Genomic DNA, 20,137 nt, shown 5'->3' on the forward strand with positions numbered 1-20,137 from the left:
TACGAACCAGCGACCTTCTTGCGGTGAGGCGACAGCACTACCCACTGCGCCACTGCCTTGCCCGAAGCTGATGCATTTACATGTAATTTATGGATTTGTGTAAATGTGACCCCTGATCTAAACAGTCTTTGGGTCAATGTGTGTAAACATTTTGGACTTTTAATGCTTTTAAACAGTTTGTTGCAATAACAAATGGCCCATGTCTTGAGGTAGTTCCTTATGATCCGATTTGATTGGACAGGAATCACATCACTATTTTTTCTAGTCACAACCCAACACTGGGAAACACCCATACACTCTCATTCACATACACACTATGGCCAATTTAGTTTATTCGATTCACCAATAGTGCATGTCTTTGGACTGGAAACCGGAGCACCTGGAGGAAACCCTTGTGAGCACGGGGAGAACATCCACAAAGAAAAGAACCAGCGACCTTCTTGCTGTAAGGTGATCATGCTACCTACTGTGCCACAGTGATGCCCTTTAATTTTTAGAAATGCAAAAAAGCTGTAGATTTGAGGGTGAAATGGTAAAAGAGGAATGGCTGTCATTTTGTATAATAAACTTGGTGGGGACATCTATGACCCATACATAAATTCAACAAAAAAAAAAGATTCATTTGAGCGTCATATATGACAAAACAGCTGATTCAAAAGAGCCATTCATTTCCAGAATCACTTGCTGTAGCAAGACCTGCTGAATACTTTACACTTCACATTCGTTTTTATTGCTAAAACAATAAAACTGTACTGTTATGCCATGCTAATCAATGAAATAGATTTACTACCAACGAGCTGCACAATTTCTAAAAACAGAGAAATGTAGTTAAACTTTTACAGTAAGCCATATAGACCAGCTTTATGTCTTTTTTTGGAGTTTATTGGCGCAGAAATTGTCAAATCTACGTGAAGACTTTTAAACAAACAGGTGTGAACTATTATAAGAGACTTTTTTTTCTCTCATTTTCCAGGTAAACTATTTCTTTAAGGAACCTAACAGATATAATTTACACCAGGAAACAGGCAACCTTTCAGCTCATTGCAGTAACATCAGTATGACAGCAGTGTTCAGCGTGTAACACTAATACCGTGGATCATTAGTTCTTGACAAGGTGACTAAATCTGGACTCAGTTCCTTGCCTTGTTAGACAATGGAGACACACAACACTCACTCTTGTGTCAGCCTATGGACTCAGATGAACCTCTTAGTGGAGATGAATGCGCATCTACACCTTCCACACGGCTGCGCTGCCAACCCCGGCTATACATATTCAAGATGAAGTGCCATGGTGGTGTCAAAGTAACTTACGCCGAATCTCTCGAGTCTAAGAATTATGTGCGTTCTTAACGTATATGAATGTGGCTCCTGACCCGAGCAATGCAATAAATGGACATAACCGGATTGCTCATGCAAATGAATATTAAAGATGAATTTATTCACTAATCACTTGGTAATGTATCAGCTGAGAGGGAGTGAAGCTGGATTTGATCCTAATGACCAATGTTTCATTTCCCTCGCAAAGCTCTCCTTTCAGTGCTGACCCTTTACACACAAGCAAGTCATCAAAGCAGCAAAACAGTGACTGACCGAGGCCAAGAAAAACTCAGAGACGCCCAAATCATTCACGGACATCCTCCCTAAAGTGTAAAATGCTCCTGCAGAGTAATGTCCTCCTCTTAAAACAGTGGGGACACGCTTTGGCGCTTTTGGCACTAGCAGGTGAACCGTTTGTGTTTGATGGAGCTGAAACAATATAGGCAGGTTTTTTAGTGAGCTTGATATGCTGTAATTCATTTTTCTGAACCCAGGCTATAAGCTTATTCACACCATGTATGAATTTTCACCAAAACAAGATTTAAAACACCCTCATGGATGACTTCACATACAGTGTGAAAGATTTTGATTAGTTTCGCTCTGAAAATAAAACCCACCAGTTAATTGTTTGATAATAATACTACTAATAAAACTACTAATACTTGTTCTAAAAGTATTTAGTTTAATGCGTTTTTCCTCATATCCTATTTATTGTTTACATATGTTTAATTGCAGTTTATAATATATAAATATTATTGCACTTTTGTTTTAAAAAGACGGACAATTCCTCAGTTATACAAATATAACATATATTAATATATTGCAAAATTAAACTAAACATAAAACAATATAAAATATATTAAACAAGAAACAAATATTATACATATACACATTTAAAAAAATAATAATAAATAAATAAATAAATAAATAAATAAATAAATAAATAAATAAATAAATAAATAAATAAATAAATAAATCATTAATTCGTTCGTTTTCCTTTGGCTTAGTCCCTTTATTCATCAGGGGTTGCCACAGTGGAATGAACCATCAAAATCATTCATTCAATTAACTTTGAATAGTCCCTGATTTATCAGGGGTCACCACAGTGGAACAAACTGCCAACTTATTCAGCAGCATATATTTTACCTGGTGGATGCCCTTCCAGCAGCAACCCAGCACTGGAAAACACCTTAACACTATCCCATTTACACACATACACTACGGCCAATTTAGTTTATTCAATTCTGCATGCTTTTGCAATGTGGGGGAAATCCACAGGGACATGGGGAGAACATGTACCAAGTGAAAACCCACAAGAAAACAGGGAGAACATGCAAACCTCACACAGAAACATCAACTGACCCAATCGGGACTCAAACCAGTGAACTTCTTGCTGTGAGGCAACAGTGCTAGCCACTAAGCCACCAAGCCGCTCCAAATAAATAATTAAAAAAACTAAAATAAAAATTATTAAATAAATTGAATAAATAAATAATTATTTCATTTTATTAATAAAATAAAACTAGGCAAATATGTTAAATGAAATTATGTTTAATTGATACCATTAAATAAATATAACAAAATGAAGCTAATTTGATAAATCCAAATTCTATTATTTTTAAAAATCTATTTTCTACACTTAACATTTTTGTGTACAAAATTTGTATGCTTTAAACGCGGACAGTAAATCACAGTAAATCAGTAAATCACATTGAATAAAATCAATAACATTTACAAGTTGCTTCCAAATAAAGATGATAAATTAGGCCTGAAATTTTATCTAAAAGAAGAAGCCAAAAGAAGCTTTGTATTGAAAGGACCTACGGCAACTTTCTCTTGTAATCCTTGGAACAAAAAAGTAATTCTGCTGCATATGTAGAAGAGAATATGAAGAGGTACATGGAACAAAAAACTGCTTTAAATAAGAAAGGCAACTAAAATAAACACATTTAAAAAGAAACTAATACCAAAGATATTAGCTGTGTCTTATTTCAGAGACTGTATCCTCTGAATACAATCTTTAAAGGTGAGTCCTTTGAAGTCCACACAAGCCAAACTGAGCATTTTGAAGTGACACGATCTAGCCTACAGAGGACAGATCCCATCACCTAGCAAACGTAACAGCTGCCGTTAATAAGCAGTAATCAAATTTGTCATTTATTTATTTTTTTTATTTTAAGTCATTTTAAAACTTATTTTAAGTGATCTGAAGGCAAAACAAGATTTACAAAAACTGGAAATGTATTTCCTTTCTTCCATAAATGTACACACAAACATGTAAACTGTCTGTAAAATCACTCTTCCATAAGACATGTCATACTCTTTTTGTTTTTAAACATGTGTTTACATATCAATGTAAAATAAACCTAAACCTTTGTCCTTCAAAGCAAGCATGATTGGGAGGCTGCGTTTGAAGAAACCTTCAATTTTTTTTAAATGCGACAGCCTTCGTCGTGCCGCAATGACGCAGTGCACTTCGAATACATCCTTTGGAGGATGCAGCCTCTAAAATGAGAAACTATTGAGTTTGTCCATATTTATTCCAGCGTTTTTAGAGTGTACTACATTCTCTTACATAATTAAATAAATTACTCTGGCAGCAGTTACATTGTATACAATAAAGTTTAATGTCTTAAAAATCCTGCAAAATTTTAAATGACACCAATGCTACAAAGAAACTGCCAAAGTAGACATGAGGAAATACAAAAACAAACAAAAAAACAACTGATGGTTCTTTCCAAAAGTGATACATGGGAGGGCAGAACCTGATGCAATTGTTAGTCGTATTAAGTGAACTGTGAATCCCATGATGCGAAGGCTATCTTGTGCTCTGTGTTATTTATTCTGCTAAGAGCCTTATATTGGATTAACTTTTTGTTTGTATTCTTGGACACAATGGAGGTATACTTACAGATTTGTGTCCAGAAGTAAATACTGCTTTAGATATTGTGATCCCTTTCCCATTTATCAATTATAAATGCTTTGTTCGGGTCAGGATTTTGTATCATTTTAGCTTAGGATGCGCTTGCCAATGTGTTGATGTATTCCAGCAGTGGGGAAAACTGTAGGGGGGTGTTTAATATATTGATCTTGGCCTTAATTGCACTTTTTGTTAGGACATATTATAGATATTGTTCATCCCCAATGCCAGACTTCTGGTTTAACTCCTGAAAAACATGACACAAATTGATGAGAATGTAAACCCAGTACTTTTAAATTAGATTTGATTAATTAAAGAACTTTTTGAAACAATTTTTATAGAAAAAAAGAAGAATTTTCAGTCGGATTCTCTATGAAGCTGATCTTATATGTGTCTTTTAAGGCCTTGTTATACAGTACTTCTAAGTGAAACTGAAGGGCAAACTGATCAGGACAAAAACAGTTTGCCAGGGAGTTTGAAACGCTTGACAAAGTAAACTTTCTGGAAAAGAAAAACTTTTATAACCACTGCTTTGTCACCACTGTTAAATTATTGTGAGCTTTTTGTTTTGTTATTGAGGCTAAGCTGGGATGTTTAGCATATTGCTTTTAACTTATTTTTACCACTAAAGCCGCGTGTCCAAAAACAAGTTTATATGCAGCCTTAAATGTCAGCGCTCTTTTGAAAATGCATACACTTTATATTACTAAAATAAATGACTAGTTCAACAACATAATCACTAGTTCAACAGAATATTTAACACCCATGCAACATGATTGAAATAAATGTTAAAAATCTGTCAACACATTATCTACGACATTGAAAATGGCTGCTTTACATATTTTAAAAATCCTCAATAAGGTTTACTGCACACTAAATCCAAAATGTTTTTCTGTAATTATCGCACGTTAAAAAATTAATTCAACCTCATGTTGTGTCCATCTTATTGCCATACTGCCCCTGAAACTTTCATCCGTCATAATAAATTTGAACCGGGTTTGATTTTTTCCACTTTTCGCATTCAAAAAACACTTTAAAGGGTGTTTTGACAGTTTAGAGCCACTATACAAGCAAAAAGCTAAATACAGAATGCCGTCACTTGAGTTACAGAAAACTTTATGACAAACAAAGTGCATAAAATAAAGAAAGAATGTGGTGGACAGTTAAGAACTATACATTTGACGTACTGGCCATAGACATTATAATAGAAAGGTCTGCTTTACTGCCAGTCTCTTTTCAGAATTTGTTTACGCATGTGAATGTGTGAAGTATCATAAGCAATTTATCAAAATTCTACTGATTTCCTGAAATAAACTTTGCATTCTGGGATAATCAAGAACAGTTTTTTGATAAAGAGCTGAACTTTCTTTTCTCTTTATGCAATATTGGATGAATTCTGCAGCCCACTCCTCTTTCTTTTTCTACTTTGGAGAAAAGAGGAGAACAAAGTATCACTGCTTGTTCTTACTCCGAAATGTTTTTTGTTTTTTTTGTAATGTGTTAATGATACAGATCGGACTAAGTGTGCAAGGTTTGTTTATGTGATGACATTTACACATAATACAAAAAAACGCATGCAAAAAATTTGGACTGCAATGTGCAAAAACCTTTATAAAAATGTTTTTTTCTTAATGCACTGATCCATAAAAGGTACTTTGAGGAAGCAAAATTCAGGTCCGTAGCCAGCCTGATGAAAGGGATGATTCTTAATTTCTCAAAATGTGGACCTTTTTGCAGTTATTCACCTCATTTTCTATTTTATTATTAGATTTAAATACTGCATTTTATAATTATATGCATTTATATAATGCATAATGGTACAATACGGTACAGTACAGTGCAGTACGGGTCATCTTTAGTGACATTTTAAGCACTATTTTCAGCTGGATTAGCTTGGATGATTGTCATAACCATATTTTTTAATGTACAAAAATATATATTTTATAATTATTTAGAATAAAGAAATATGAATAAACACTTACTTTTAACATACAAATGTATTACATCATATATCATTAGAAAAAAAGGAATCTGTTAAATTAAGTTTTAAACTAATCTGTAGTCTATTGTCATTTATTAGGCAAATTACAAATTGGCCAGCACATTCATCTTTCCTGTCAGAATTTGGTCATTTGAATAATAAAACATTTAAAATAATTATTAATAGCTTCACAAGTAAAGCTTCACGATTTTTTTGTAAAAAAAAAAAAAAAAAAGTACATTTGAAAAATCATGAATAATAACAACTATAAGCAAATTAATATTAAAATTAATTATAATATGGACTGCTTTTGGTGCTTCACACATTTATTTTTCGTTTTAAAAATAAGGTTTGTATGTTGTCTTGTAAAATTGAATGTTGGACTCATGAAAACTGAGGGCCCTATCATACACCTGGCACAATAAGGCGCAAGACGTGTTTCCAAAACGTGTTGCTCTTTTCAGATCAATGCAACTTTAACTTTCCCATTTTCTGCCACATTGTTTAAATAGCAAAACTATTTGTGCCACTTTGTGGACTCATGGGTGTTACGATTTAGGAAAAAGGTGTGCTATGGCGCATTGTTGGCGCATTGCTATTTTGAGGATCTAAAATAGACTAAAAAGCAGGTCAAAAGTCCAGTGCAGAGCGCATTGATTGTGCGCCTTGCTTACACATCGCTAAAAACACAAAGGATGTACAGCAATACCCAAATATCTTTACAAATAAAAAAGAATTAAAGGATTAAAATGTTACAAGAATTATTACTTTCTACATAAATATAACAACCACTGCCTCCATGCCTTCTTCATATCAGGGCCTTTTTTAATTTATTCATGACAATTTGCTTTTTTATAATGTTATTATTATATGCAGTATTATTTATTATATGCATATTTATATTTATTTAATTAAAAACAAGCTTAGATTTGTCCACCTGTCAGGTTTTGAACAATATGGGGCATATCATGTGTGTCTGGATATAACTCAGATTGGAGATTGGAGAATGCTCAATATAATTTTGCTGCAGATGCTCTGTTTAACCGTTTTCTCGCTAGTTAAGCTTTCAGTTTTTTCACTTAAAGTCCGCCATGTAAATAGCAAATGCACTATGGCATGACACAACTGACTCTTAAAGGGCATGTGAGATGAGACTCTGATTGGTTTATTCTCAAAACACACCCATAACTTATTAAGAGAATAAGTTCAACCCTGTTAGACCATGAGCTGTGGCGCATAGTGTATTTTTCAGTTCTTAAAATAGCAAAAGTGGATTTGGACACACCATTAATGCTTATGCGCTCTACGCTTAGGGCTGTGCCTAGATTGTTAAAATAGAGCCCTGATTGCTAGCATTGGCCAAATCATAAGCTGAAGTCACAACAAGCTTTTTCGATGGGTTAATTTCACTATTTGTGATGGCATAGCAGTCAAAATAAGAGAAATTATCTCATACTTGGGACAAATTATGGACCCTGTCAGTGAGGGATTGGTCTTTTTGAACCACCTGAACCCCCCTGAAATTGATTTTTTTATGGTATAACCATAAAAACCCCTTTAAGAAGCTTTATTGTGACTGGGAAGCTGGCAAAAAAAAATGCCATTCATGAGAACTGGGTTCTCATGAATGAGTAAACCACCACCACAACAACAAACATTCTTCCCCCTAAAACCAACTGAAAAAAGCTCACCTCTGAGAAAAAAATACTTCAGTGCACACACTTCCAAAGTGGGAAAACAAAACTTTGCTGTGAAAATTGCTTTATATTAGTACCTTAATGTTTAGATTGTTAACCAATTCCAGTTCAGATCCCAAACCTGTATTTCTCTCAGTACTCTCAAAGGCCTGATACAACGTCTAGCAACAATTTGCATCAATCTTCCAAATGGTTACTGACCGCACACCATCCTAAAGTACTATCAATTCACTGTGCATAATAACATAGCAACTTATATTTACAACATCAGCTTTCTGTAGCTGCGCAGTCGTGACATCTTGATACAGGTATGCTAATGATGTTAAGCTAATTTGATGTGTCTTTCCCCAGTGTAAAGACTGAAGCGGTACCAAATAATGAGGAAACTTCCTTCAGTGGTCAACAAAGACATTTTATAGGATAAAGACCGCCATTAGGCTGCAAACATATGGGAAACTACTCAAGGATTACTTTGCTAACACACTGAATGAAGCTGAGGAGAAGAGAGGGAGGAGTTCAGGGTCAAAACGATGGGAAACGTTCAGCGTTCCTGTTCACTAACTGCTAGCTGCTGACTGTACGGGGAACCACCGCCTTGAAGGGCTAATAGCATTTCCTTACACTGATCGACTGAGTCAGAGAATGGATCAGAGCGAATGCCTCTATTACATTTTGGCTCTGGAACTTGTATGTTAAGGAACAACTACATGAAAAGAATTGAAAGAGACTTTGATGGGTTTGTATATATTGATTGGGCGGATACACAATAACAAATCATTTGGCACAAAAAAGAACAATCCACAGGCCCTGTATTCCAGCAACAGTCATGAGAATTCAACCCATCGAACAGATATCTTTATATGCGCAATGCAAGTCTGCTTCAGAAAACGTGGCTACTAATGAAGCAAAGACATTCTCATCGTAATCCTTAATCAACAGTACAGTACAACAACCTACAATCTTCATATTCAGCTACCTTTTTCTAATGACTAAATAATGCATTCCAACCAACTTGACCCAAGTAAAGACCAAACTTGGCTCAAACAAAGTGTACAAAACTAGTACTATAATAAATTCCACTTTATTATACATAGTATATGTAAATATACTTTATTATACACGACTCCCTATTACTAGGTAATAGACTCTTTCTTATTTCATACAAATGAGCTGCTTTACCTTGCATCTGTTATAGGTATGTATGGTCACTGAAAATGATGGTCCTGTTTACTAATGTTACTGTGTTTCTTTAGGATTTGTTTTTGTTGTTGTTTTGTTTTGTTTGTTCAGGTTACGTGAGTGATGAACAGTGTTGAGCAATAACGCGTTAATAGTAATGCACTACTGTAACGACAATACTTTTGACAGTAACTAATACTGTAACGCATTACTTTTTAAATATATTAACTCCTTTAGTATTACAATATGATGCGTTTGTTACTTGGTAAATTAATTAATTTTGGCTGCAGTCTAGCCTACGTCTTCCTGCTTACAGTGGCGTTGCATTGTGGGATTGCTGGATGCCAACCAACCACTGTAAAGGCTGTGAGGTGTGCGAGCAGTCAGTGGAGGTCCGCAACGTTTTGCCAGGCGAAATCAGCTAAGTGTTTCTTCCCATACTGATAAACCTTCGGTAAATGGTTAATGTGACTTTTTTCCATTTTATACAGTTCGTTTTACAGCATTGATGTTGTAATGTAATTAAATACAATTAGTTAAATAGACTTTGGCATTCATTTAGTTGCTCAAGCGTAAAATGAGACAAAAAGCCGTTTACTCGGACACGCCTGTCAGAATCGGCAGGCTAGCACAGAAGCTCCATTGAATATACTGGGGTAAAATAAATGTTCATATTTTAAAGACATGGCGGGGGAAAATGACATTTAACGCAGTGCTTCGTGTACATTCTGAGACCCACTTTATTTCGGATTTCACTCAGCCAGTGGAGATTGCTGATTTTTAAAGAAAACAGACCTTAAATCAGTCGAGTTTGTAATGGCATACAGTTTACCAGAAGCGCTTAACCCAGGTTGCAGATGAATTAAAAGCCTTTTAGCATACTTCTGCATATACCCTATTCAAGTCAAAGCAGAGAGACCAGGTGTGCGCAAGAGAGACCGAATGTACACAAAGTAGGCCGAGTGTTCGCACGTGAGAGGGTGAAAGACTATTAACGTTACTATTAATTAATATTACTATGTTTGTTGTTTCAAATAAATAAGCACACATTTGTTATCTACATTATATAATACAATTTATTAGTTTAGTAGGCACCATGACACATTTCTGATATATTTCAGAACACGTTATTTAAATGTATTGTGTTGTGTTGCTCAGAAAAATGCTGTGATTTATTTTTTATTGTTTTACATATTTTTACAGCTGTATACAACAGCAGATTTTGCTTACTTTCCATAAGTTGCTGACATACCACATTTCATTTGGGGTTAGTTTTGAAAATTCCTCATTGATTTCTATTTTGAGCAACTATGTTTTTGTTTTGTTTAGAATGCATACAATTTATGGTTGTCTATAATAGCAGTTTTTATTTTGGTGCCGAGTTTCAGAAAATTGAATCTAAATGATAATTCAGATTCCTTTCATAATTTAAAAAGGTTTGGTGTTTGTTGTATATTGTTGCTTTCCATACTCAAACTGTGAAAGAACATGTTTAAGGGTTAAATACAAACTTTTATGGCACTGAAGCAACTTTAGTTTTAGCTTTTTTTGTTTCTGAGAATATTATTCAGCTAATCTATAACCTTTTATTTTTTATTTTTTGTACTGCTGGTGTGACAAAAAAAATAGTGCATAAAAATGTTTTTGGTCACACTTTATTTTGATGGTCTGTTAGTTACATTGCATCTACATGTCAACTAATTCTCACTAGATTATAAGTAGACTTTTAGGTTGGGGTTAGTGTAAGTTGACATGTACTTGCAAAATTTCTTATAGTCAGTTAAATGTCTGTTGAAGAAACAGTATCAACCGATATTAAGCAGATAGTCTACTAATACTCAAATGGACCATCAAAATAAAGTGTTACCAAGAGTTTTTATTTAAGTTTCTCTTGTGTTTAGTTGTGAGAATGCAAATGAATTAAAACTGTGAAGCTGATCAACAGTGTATTCTCTATGCAGCACGTAAGTGATGCTATAAGGGTATTTATGGGAGTATCACACATGTTCTTTGAAAAGTAACCTAAAAAATTAGATTTAACAGTAATGCATTACTTTTTGGTGTAAGTAATCAATAAAGTAAGTTACTTTTTAAATGAAGTAACTAGTTACTATTTTTTTCAGTAACTAGCACAACACTGGTGATGAACAGCCACTGAATGAATGGAAGTCTCATCTCCAAGATATTAAAAACACATTTTCAAATAAGTACTATATAATTTTAATAAACCACATATTTAATGTCCTAACAACTAATTTCTAACCTAAAAATTTTGCATAATTTATATATTTTGTTAAAAGTAAATTTGTGATAAGTGAGATGATGTGAGTTTTCTAGTTACTTATCCAGATTTTTCTTACACTTTGCAATAGGTTCTTGATCATCCTAATGAGGTTTATTCTGCAAAACAACTGACTCTAGTGGATAATATCCCTTACATATCAGGTTTACTTCTGGAGACAATATATTTATGATAAATAAATTAAATAAGATTGTAAAGTAAACATGTTTAACTTCACAGCTTGTCCTTCATCACTAAAACCTTCCCATTTTACGGTATATTAAAAGTACCTGTCATTCAAATTTCCACCAAAATGAGTTTTTTTTTTCTCTTTTCCGTTTCAAAATACTCTTATATTTCACATGACATCAAAAGCCCGCAAGGACATCTCAATTTACAGCTCAGGGCCCGAATTCAACAGGGTTTACAGAGGTTTCATTGAGTCATTAGGATGCTATGACAACACTTTCCCTCTTATTTCATGTGTTTAATTTGGTTGGTTCAAGTTCCTTTCCCTCCTCCACTTGTATATGGCTCCCCGGAGAGAAACAAGCAACCTCTCAGAGAAAGAAGATGGGAGAAAGGGAGGAACACTGTGATCTCCTGCAGAGATGTTGGATCAAGTCTTTGTGTTATTCTCTTTCCTCAGGTGAATAAGGGTCCCGGGGTTGACGTTCTGTCTTCCATGGCCTTAAACTCATGTGAAAGTGCTTCACGCTCTCCTTGTCTGAGCAAAGCAGTCAGTCAATCTGCTCTTCACATCTAAAGTTACCATGACCGTGCAGTTTCTGTGAAAAATGCCCAGCCAATCTGACCACATCATTAGTGTTACCTGTGGAATCATTTCTGAATGGAAGTGCCCATTGTGCAATGATTAGCCAGTCTTTCTGGGCAACGACTAGGCAAACGGTCCTCAGTCTTTAAAATGACAGCTCATTTTTCCGTACGATTGTCAGAAGCGTTTTCCAATACGGTCTAGTGTTTTTCCCCTTGTTGGCACATTGAAGATGCCTAGTTTTTTACCAAATCCGGGATCTGCATTAGAGTTTCCGTTTTTGTAATGCTTATTCCGTCTCTTAGCAATTATTAATGACAATATTAATAACTTCGAAAGAGAACCTGATCACTTCTCCAGCGGTGGAATAATCCCAAGAGCAGCGCAATGACCTTTGAGAACTCTGGGAAACATTGTTCTCTGGTGATGTTCTAGTCATTGCCACAACATTCATTATTCCTTGGGAGGGAAGGCCGTATAAGCCGGCAAAACACAAATTTGCCTCAAGAGAGCTGAAAGTCTGCCAAGCTGTTACCCGTAACTGAGTGCATGTGCCCTCGGTGCTATTAGTCTCTGCCGATCCTGTCATGCAAGTGATGGATGCGTTGATGATGACTCCAACTGCAGAGAGAAAGGAAACCTCCTGTACTTCACCGAGTCATGTCATCGCTCTTTTCTGGCTCTGTTTACTTAAGAGACGTCCTCTATATTAAAAAAAAATTGAGTCGACTGAGTCAATGAGGGTAAAGCTGGCAGGAGCCATTAGCATGTGGGTGGCGGTAATATTAATAGACACCTCTCTTATTGTACAGTCTGTTTGAGTTTCAGTGGCAAAGTAAACCCAACATGCCTACATATAATTGCACTCTGGAATTGAGTAGTCGGTCCGCTTTGAAGTGTTTATCTGGGTCTGAAGTAGAAGAGGGCTCTCGTCTGGCCTCCGTGACGAGTGTTGGGATTTACGACAGTGTTTAGAAATCATTTCCAGGGAGCGGAGAACATAATGGCCTTAAAGTACCCTGTGTGTTTACCATTGGGCTCTGCTGCTCCGAGGATTCCAGAATCTGATGAAGGATTTTGGATCAGAAAAATTAACAGTGCGCTTTACAAACCACCGAGCTAATTTCTATTTGATTGTATAGAGGACAGCTTTGAATCAAATATTTATCATAACATTGTACATGATCGGTAAATATGACGTGTGCACTCATTGTTGATTTTAAAGGGACGGTTCAACCAAAAGTGAGAATTCTGTCATTGTTTACTTTCCCAAGTTATGGAGTTCCAATCGTGTAAAGTGTAACACTTACAATAAATCAACATCCAGTCAAAAGAGAAGCTTGGATTTTTTGCTTAACAGTGCACGATGTCTTCCATCAAAATAAATGAATGACGCTACGCAATATTATTTAATTAATTTAATTTAATTGTGTGTTCGGGACTGGGGCGGTAAACACAACCAACCAACGATGAAGATTGGTTTGTTTGTGAACGTGGTGTAACCCAGAATGTGATGGATGGCTTAGATAGATTGTTTGCCAATCAGAGGCAGAGTAGTACGGGTGTTCAAACACAAGTCAGATTGATGGCAAATTCAACAAGTTCAAAGGTAGCTTTTGCGAACTGGAAGTATAAGCACTACTTTTCCCTTAAAGTTTTAAACTATCTATTGTGTTTTATTGTGCAAAAATAGTAATGTTTATGTTTATAATGATATGTTGAATTTGATGGTTGTCTCTTACGTTGTCCCACAACAACATTAATAAAGTGTAGATTAGTGTACAATGTTTTATATTTATTTTACAGACATTTAATAAATTAGATTTTTTTTAAATATAATGCAATAGTAACTTTGCCTGGTAATTAGTTACTTTAATAATCATGCAACTCGGTTACTAACTCACAATTTGTGAGAATTTAGTAACTATAACTAATTACTCTTTAAAATAAACATCTCCATCTCTGATCATAAGTAAATAAAACAATTTTATGTATTGTAAAAATGGTAGTTCATTTGTACAAATTCACATGACTTCATTTGTATGAAAATGATTTTCATAAGGAGGCCTGCCCTAAAAACCACCCCTAACCCTGCCCCTCATTGAGGGTTGACTAAAGCCCTGTTTACACTAATATGTTTTAGTTTTAAACGCATACGGTTGCCATTGTTACACCTTCCTCCACACTACCCCGGAGTTTTCAAGACCCAAAAACGGAGCATTTTGAAAAGGCTGAAGAGGCTGTTTTGGTTTTGAAATGCTGCTGCTCCGTGTCAGTGTGGATGAGGGAAAATGGAAATTTCTGAAGGAAACATGGCTAAAGACATTCACCTATCTGATTGGGGATTTTTCTCATAAATTTAAAAAATGGCTACATAAATTATTATATACTTATCTTTGAGCTCACCCAAACACATTACTTGAGAACAAGTCATAGATTCTTAAGAGCAAAGAGTTGTTAGATATAGACGAGATTAATTTAATATCACGTTTAACAACCATAGTGAGATGAGATCCAGCAGTATATCCTTAAAGAACTTTCCGACGTGCACAGCTTGCACCGGGTGAGGTTTGCTCAAAGCACCTTCTGACTGCCTGGAGCTTAGACCTCCACATACAATGCAGCGCATGCCAGAGTGTGTGTGTGGTCACGTGACACGCATTTTCAGCAGTGTGGTGTGGACGGAGATCTTTTCAGAAATGCTAGGTAAAACGGTAATGTGGACATAGATCGTATTTATTCTGAAACACTGTTTTAAAACTAAAACGTATTAGTGTAAACAGGGCTAATTCATACTAAAATGTGTGAAATTGTAAAAACCAAACAAAAAAATTATGAACTGCCAAAAAATTCCTTTAAATTCCTTTATGATTATTAATGCTTTAGAAATGAATTATAGGAAATAAAATATAATAATAACACAAAAAATATATAAAAAAAAACTGGTAAAGCACATTTTGGATGCTGTAGAACAACATGAGGATTAACAAGGTTTAAAAACATCCTCATTTTTAAAATTCACGTCTAAAATTGACAAAGCTGGATCATGTTTACTGGGGCTTCAGACCCATGTCTTTCATCTCAGCGTCTTTAGAAATCTATGATTAACTCAGCTGTCAACAGTCTAAAAAATATGTGATTATGAGATCTTTCTTCACGTTTGCTAAAAAATAACAGAAAACAGTAGGATTTCTAAAGTTACTTCACTGTTAATCCTTTACTACTCATAAAAAAAAACAGAAATATTAATAGTATCTTAACATGATGTTATGTACGAAAACTTGAAGCTTTGCTATATGGAACATTTTTTTCCTATACAAATGAACCCAGAAAACATGTCTAGATGGCCTGAGCAGGTACATGGAAAAAAAAGAGAAAAAAAGAACAGGAAAGAAAAAGAAATCAGGAGATTTTCTGACTGGATGTTCGGAGCTTCTGACATACTGATGCAGTCTAGACTGAGGACTTACCAGTTTGATCACAGTTTATCAATGCTTCTGAATCCATTTCCTTTTCAGACAGCCCTCATGCTTCAAAAATGTGGACCCACATACACACACAAACACAAATTTGTATGATAAAGCATCAGACTTTCTACCCTGTCACACTGAAGCCCCTCTCTTTTATCACAGACCCCGTTCTGATACCAGGCAGAAAAAAGGGGACACAATTCAGGCAGAGAGTACAGTGAAAGAGATCCGCTGTCTGGACTGTATCCTTTAACTGACCTGGGAGCAGAAGATAATGCAGTATCATCACTGCACTGCTCTGAGATTCCCAAGCTGGGAAAAGTCAAAACACACTTAAACAATTTGTGTATGTGTGTTTATCTTTGTGTGTCATTAATCCAGAAAATGAAGCATATGAGAGACCGGGGGCAATTACAGCAGGGGACAATCTGTAACACTAAATTTCTTCAATTGCAAATAAGCCAGAGTGATGACACTTGTTCAACACATGCTCAGTAGAGATCACTATCTGTCTGAGAAAAAGACTGGGAATGAAATATTTCATTAAAAGAAAACATTTTCTGTTTATCATTTGACGCGAAAGGATAAAAATGAGTCAACTGTAACAAAAATTACACAATAAAATTCAACTTAAATTCTTAATTGCTTAATTTCAGACTCAGACTCAACTTTATTATCCTGTTTAGAGAAACTAAAACTGCAGCAAGGTGCTGTAACAGGCAAAATTCCATGAACACATTAAAAAGATATTACCACACAACATACATTATATCATTTTTAGGAGCCATGCTGGACTCATTTAAACAATTAAAAAAAAACATAAAAACGAATCTTATTGTGAAGAACATAACTAAAACATATGTTTATTAATAGAAATATAAATAGAGTTGGTAAATAGAGATCATAAATAAGTGTTAATTAATAAACTTTTGTTAAAACTAATGAAATGATAATGATTGGATCGGTGTTGTTCCCACATGGTAGTTTTACACGGACATAGGAAAAATAAGACCTGTTTAAAAGGATTTAAGAACTACAACACAATATTTCAGGGAATTTAATGAATTTTTAAGACCTAAAATATTGATTTTGTAATCTAAGACTTTTTAAGACCCTATGCTTTAAGACTTAAAGTACACCACAAGTGCAGACAAATAACCTTAAAAAGATTAATTATTCTTTTGTAAACAGATTTAACTGGAGTCAGATCATTGCAAACAAAAGACACACTTAGAATTTTGCTTTGATCACATATTATGGTGAAACTCAGTTTTGTGCTTGATGTAAAATACAGCATTTCAAATGGATTACATTTGTTCAAACTGATGTAATGGGAGCTATTGTAACCCTCTCCCCACTTTATAAGATCCCATTAAAACAACACTTAATTTTTGGCACACAGAAATGCTTTTATACCAAAAATGGAAGGTAGCTTTGCAGTAATCTGAATTATTAAGGAAAATGTTACAACTGCCCCCGATCTCCCCTACTTAATGTTAAGCTACTTCCCTTCTATGTCTCTCCATCTCTCCCTTCTGCTTTGAAGTCTTCAGAGACGCAGCGTTCCCATTACGCATCTAACGGGAGACAATCTGTGTAAAAAGGAAGGTCAGGACAATCCATATTCTCTGAGTTCTAAAACAGCAGCCTTTTATCCTGGATCACCAATATCAGAACCATTTTCTCTTCACTTTGTCCAAAGCTCTTAGATACTTCCTATTTATATGTTTCATCTGAAAAGGCATAAATGTCACAAATGGTTGATTTCACCAATAAGATCTAAAATAAACAAAGCCCAAGGTTCAAACTGAACTGAAAACACACTAATAAGAGATGGCATGGCATGCCAGAGCACATGGCAGGGCGAGAGAGAAGCAGTGTGTGTGTGTGCGTGCATGTGTATGAAGGAGCACATGTTCTTTGTGAGTGGTCGGGAGTGTGTTTATGAATGTCTGTTTGTGCCCCAGTGTTTGTATGAGTGTGTTTATTCGTGTTTGTGTGTGCCTGAGTGTTAGTATGAGTGTGTTTATGTGCAGAATGCTTTTATGCTAGTGAGTGTGTATGTGCGCTTTCGCTCTGTTCCCAAAGGGACTGTCTTCGATTTCCCTATTAAAGATAAAGCAGGAACAGTTTAATGCCTGAAAGGTGCAGATGGTAAGGATTTTGTCCTGGCCACTCGAATAAACCAGTCAGGTCTGAATTTCCTGAAAAGAAGCTCTAGGATTGGACGGCATACTTTAATAGCCCTCCCCGCTCTGTTTTTAGCCCAATCCAAGCATCAGGACCCGCTTTGGCAGGAACTAAGGGGCTAATGAAATAAAACAGCCGTCATGGCAGCTGAAATTTGCACATCCGACTTTATTCATGGATCAATGTCCGAGAGAGACGAATACTTACTGTGCCTTATTTCTTGTTGAAAATGTGCTCTGTACCTTCCAGTGAACAGAATGTACCATTAGATCAGATTCAATATGATAATATGTACCAGAACCTTGACTAAAACCTGGACTTTTCGAGTCTTGACTCACTGGGGTCTCTGATTCATGTTGCTACTGTAGACAATGACAAGACCTCCATTCATTAACCAAATCAGAAAAAACCATCATTCCACACAAAGATGCTTTGATGTAACTGCAGCGAGCAAACACACACACATGCTGTGTAACCACAAAAGTTAGCTTGGGGCCAAAAATGAAACAAACACTTTCAGAATGTTTCGTGTTCTTGTTATGAAATTCCTTGGCTTTTGTCATGTTTCCATGTTTCGGTCTGGTTGATTGGTTTTATCTATCATGTCACTGTCATGCACTGGCAGGTTGGTCACTGTGAACTTGGCTCTGTTTTCCACCCGACCTCCTGTATGCGGACAAACTCCATCTGCTGAGAAATGCTTCAAACAACGGATGGTTGTAAGGAGCAGCGCACAGGCCTACAGAATCACAGCTTTTGGAAACAGGACACCCACAATGAAAAACAAACACCCGGTGCCTTAGAGGGATATCAGTTGCATCTTTATATCTTCTTTTTTTCCCCTCTTTCTGTAGTCTCTCTCTTTCCACTGTCAGGCATGCAAGTGTTTAGGAGAAGCCACAAGGGCTGAATGCGGCCCTGAAGCTGCCCTCCTGTAGAGAAAGAGAGAGAGAGAAAGCGCACACTTTATTCCTCCCACTGTTTGCTTGTGTGTATTCCTGCTCGATTACCTTCTCATGGGTAAGAGAGGGAGATAATAGAGGAGAAAGGAACAACAGCCCTGTGAGATTTCAGCCCGATTTCCTGCTCATCCTCCAGGCTGAAGAAAAATCAGCCAGATGAAAATCAGCTTTGATCAAACTCTCACTCGTATACAAAGGATTGAACTTTAAACCTTTGATTACATATGCTGCAAAGGAGATATAAACCCGGTTAGTCCCACCGCTGTTCCGCAGAAATCCTCCAGCTGAACACTTTTATAAACAGATTTATGAGATGAAGCGAAGTTCTCTTTTTTTTCACTGGCTGAGCAGTTTCATTCACTAGGCCTGTTTGCCCTATAAATAAGTGTGTCGCTTTGAAATAAGTTACTGTATCAATATATCATTTCCTTATTTTTGAGATGGGCATGGAGTAGAGTATGTACTGTATAATGTCTTAAGCATCATATGTGAAAGAAAAAGAGACTGAACAAGAACAAAAACTAAGTTAAAGATAACAATAAAACAAAGATAAAGATATATTGTGTTCATGGAATTATATATTTCATTTCTATATTGTATCACCTATATTAAACTGGGTAGTTAAGTGACTATTACTCTGATACAGTACAGTATATAAGGACATAAATATACATAGATTAAAACTTGTACAGCTAAACTCCAAAATGTTGATGACAAAAATATTTTACATCCACAAAATTTGATTTATTTTTAATTTGTGTGTGTGTGTGTGTGTGTGTGTGTGTGTGTGTGTATTTGTATATATATATAATTAGATAATTTAATTAGTAACAAATACACTCACCAGCCACTTTATTAGGTACACCTGTCTGACAACTCGTTAATGCAAATTTCTAATCAGACAATCACATGGCAGCAACTTATTGCATTTAAACTTTAAACACTTTAAACTTGGCATGGATGTTACTGCCAGATGGGCTGGTCTGAAAATTTCAGAAACTGCTGATCTATTGGGAATTTTTTATTTATTTTTTTTTTTTTTGGGGAATATTTCCAGTAATCTATGCCATCCAGGATTAGGGCAAAAGGCAAAACGGGGTCCAATTCGGTACTAGCAAGGTGTACCTAATAAAGTGGCCAGTGAGTGTAGTATATTACATTATATGAAACGTATTATATTAAATTAAGTTGTTTATACTTTATTAAAGCAAAAATTATTTCCACACTAAATATGTTAACATTCTTCTGAATGCATTCTAATATGTTAACTTGTAGCTTTCTATCCATACATTTTACTGCTCAAAAGTCTGATTATGATTTCAAACTTTAAACTTTTGTTGGTGTAATGTTGTCTGAGCTTAAACC

At 35.5% G+C, this 20,137-nt stretch overlaps 1 long non-coding RNA gene across 39 annotated transcripts in view; it reads right to left on the minus strand.

The window, feature by feature from the left end:
* Positions 1-20,137, minus strand: part of LOC147834235 (uncharacterized) — a 385,840-nt gene that overhangs the window by 191,443 nt on the left and 174,260 nt on the right. For 7 of the 39 annotated variants that reach the window (XR_015506152.1, XR_015506126.1, XR_015506129.1 and 4 more), the window contains one exon: positions 16,154-18,742. The exons of 28 other annotated variants lie outside the window; for them this stretch is intronic. This is a non-coding gene — a long non-coding RNA (uncharacterized LOC147834235). Of the gene's footprint in view, positions 1-16,153; positions 18,743-20,137 lie in introns of those variants that run through there. 4 more of the 39 variants (XR_015506164.1, XR_015506145.1, XR_015506147.1 and 1 more) reach the window with 2 other exon arrangements.

This window comes from Danio rerio, chromosome 13, assembly GCF_052040795.2.
Source record: "Danio rerio strain M-AB ecotype USA chromosome 13, GRCz13ab, whole genome shotgun sequence".
NCBI lineage: Eukaryota > Metazoa > Chordata > Actinopteri > Cypriniformes > Danionidae > Danio > Danio rerio.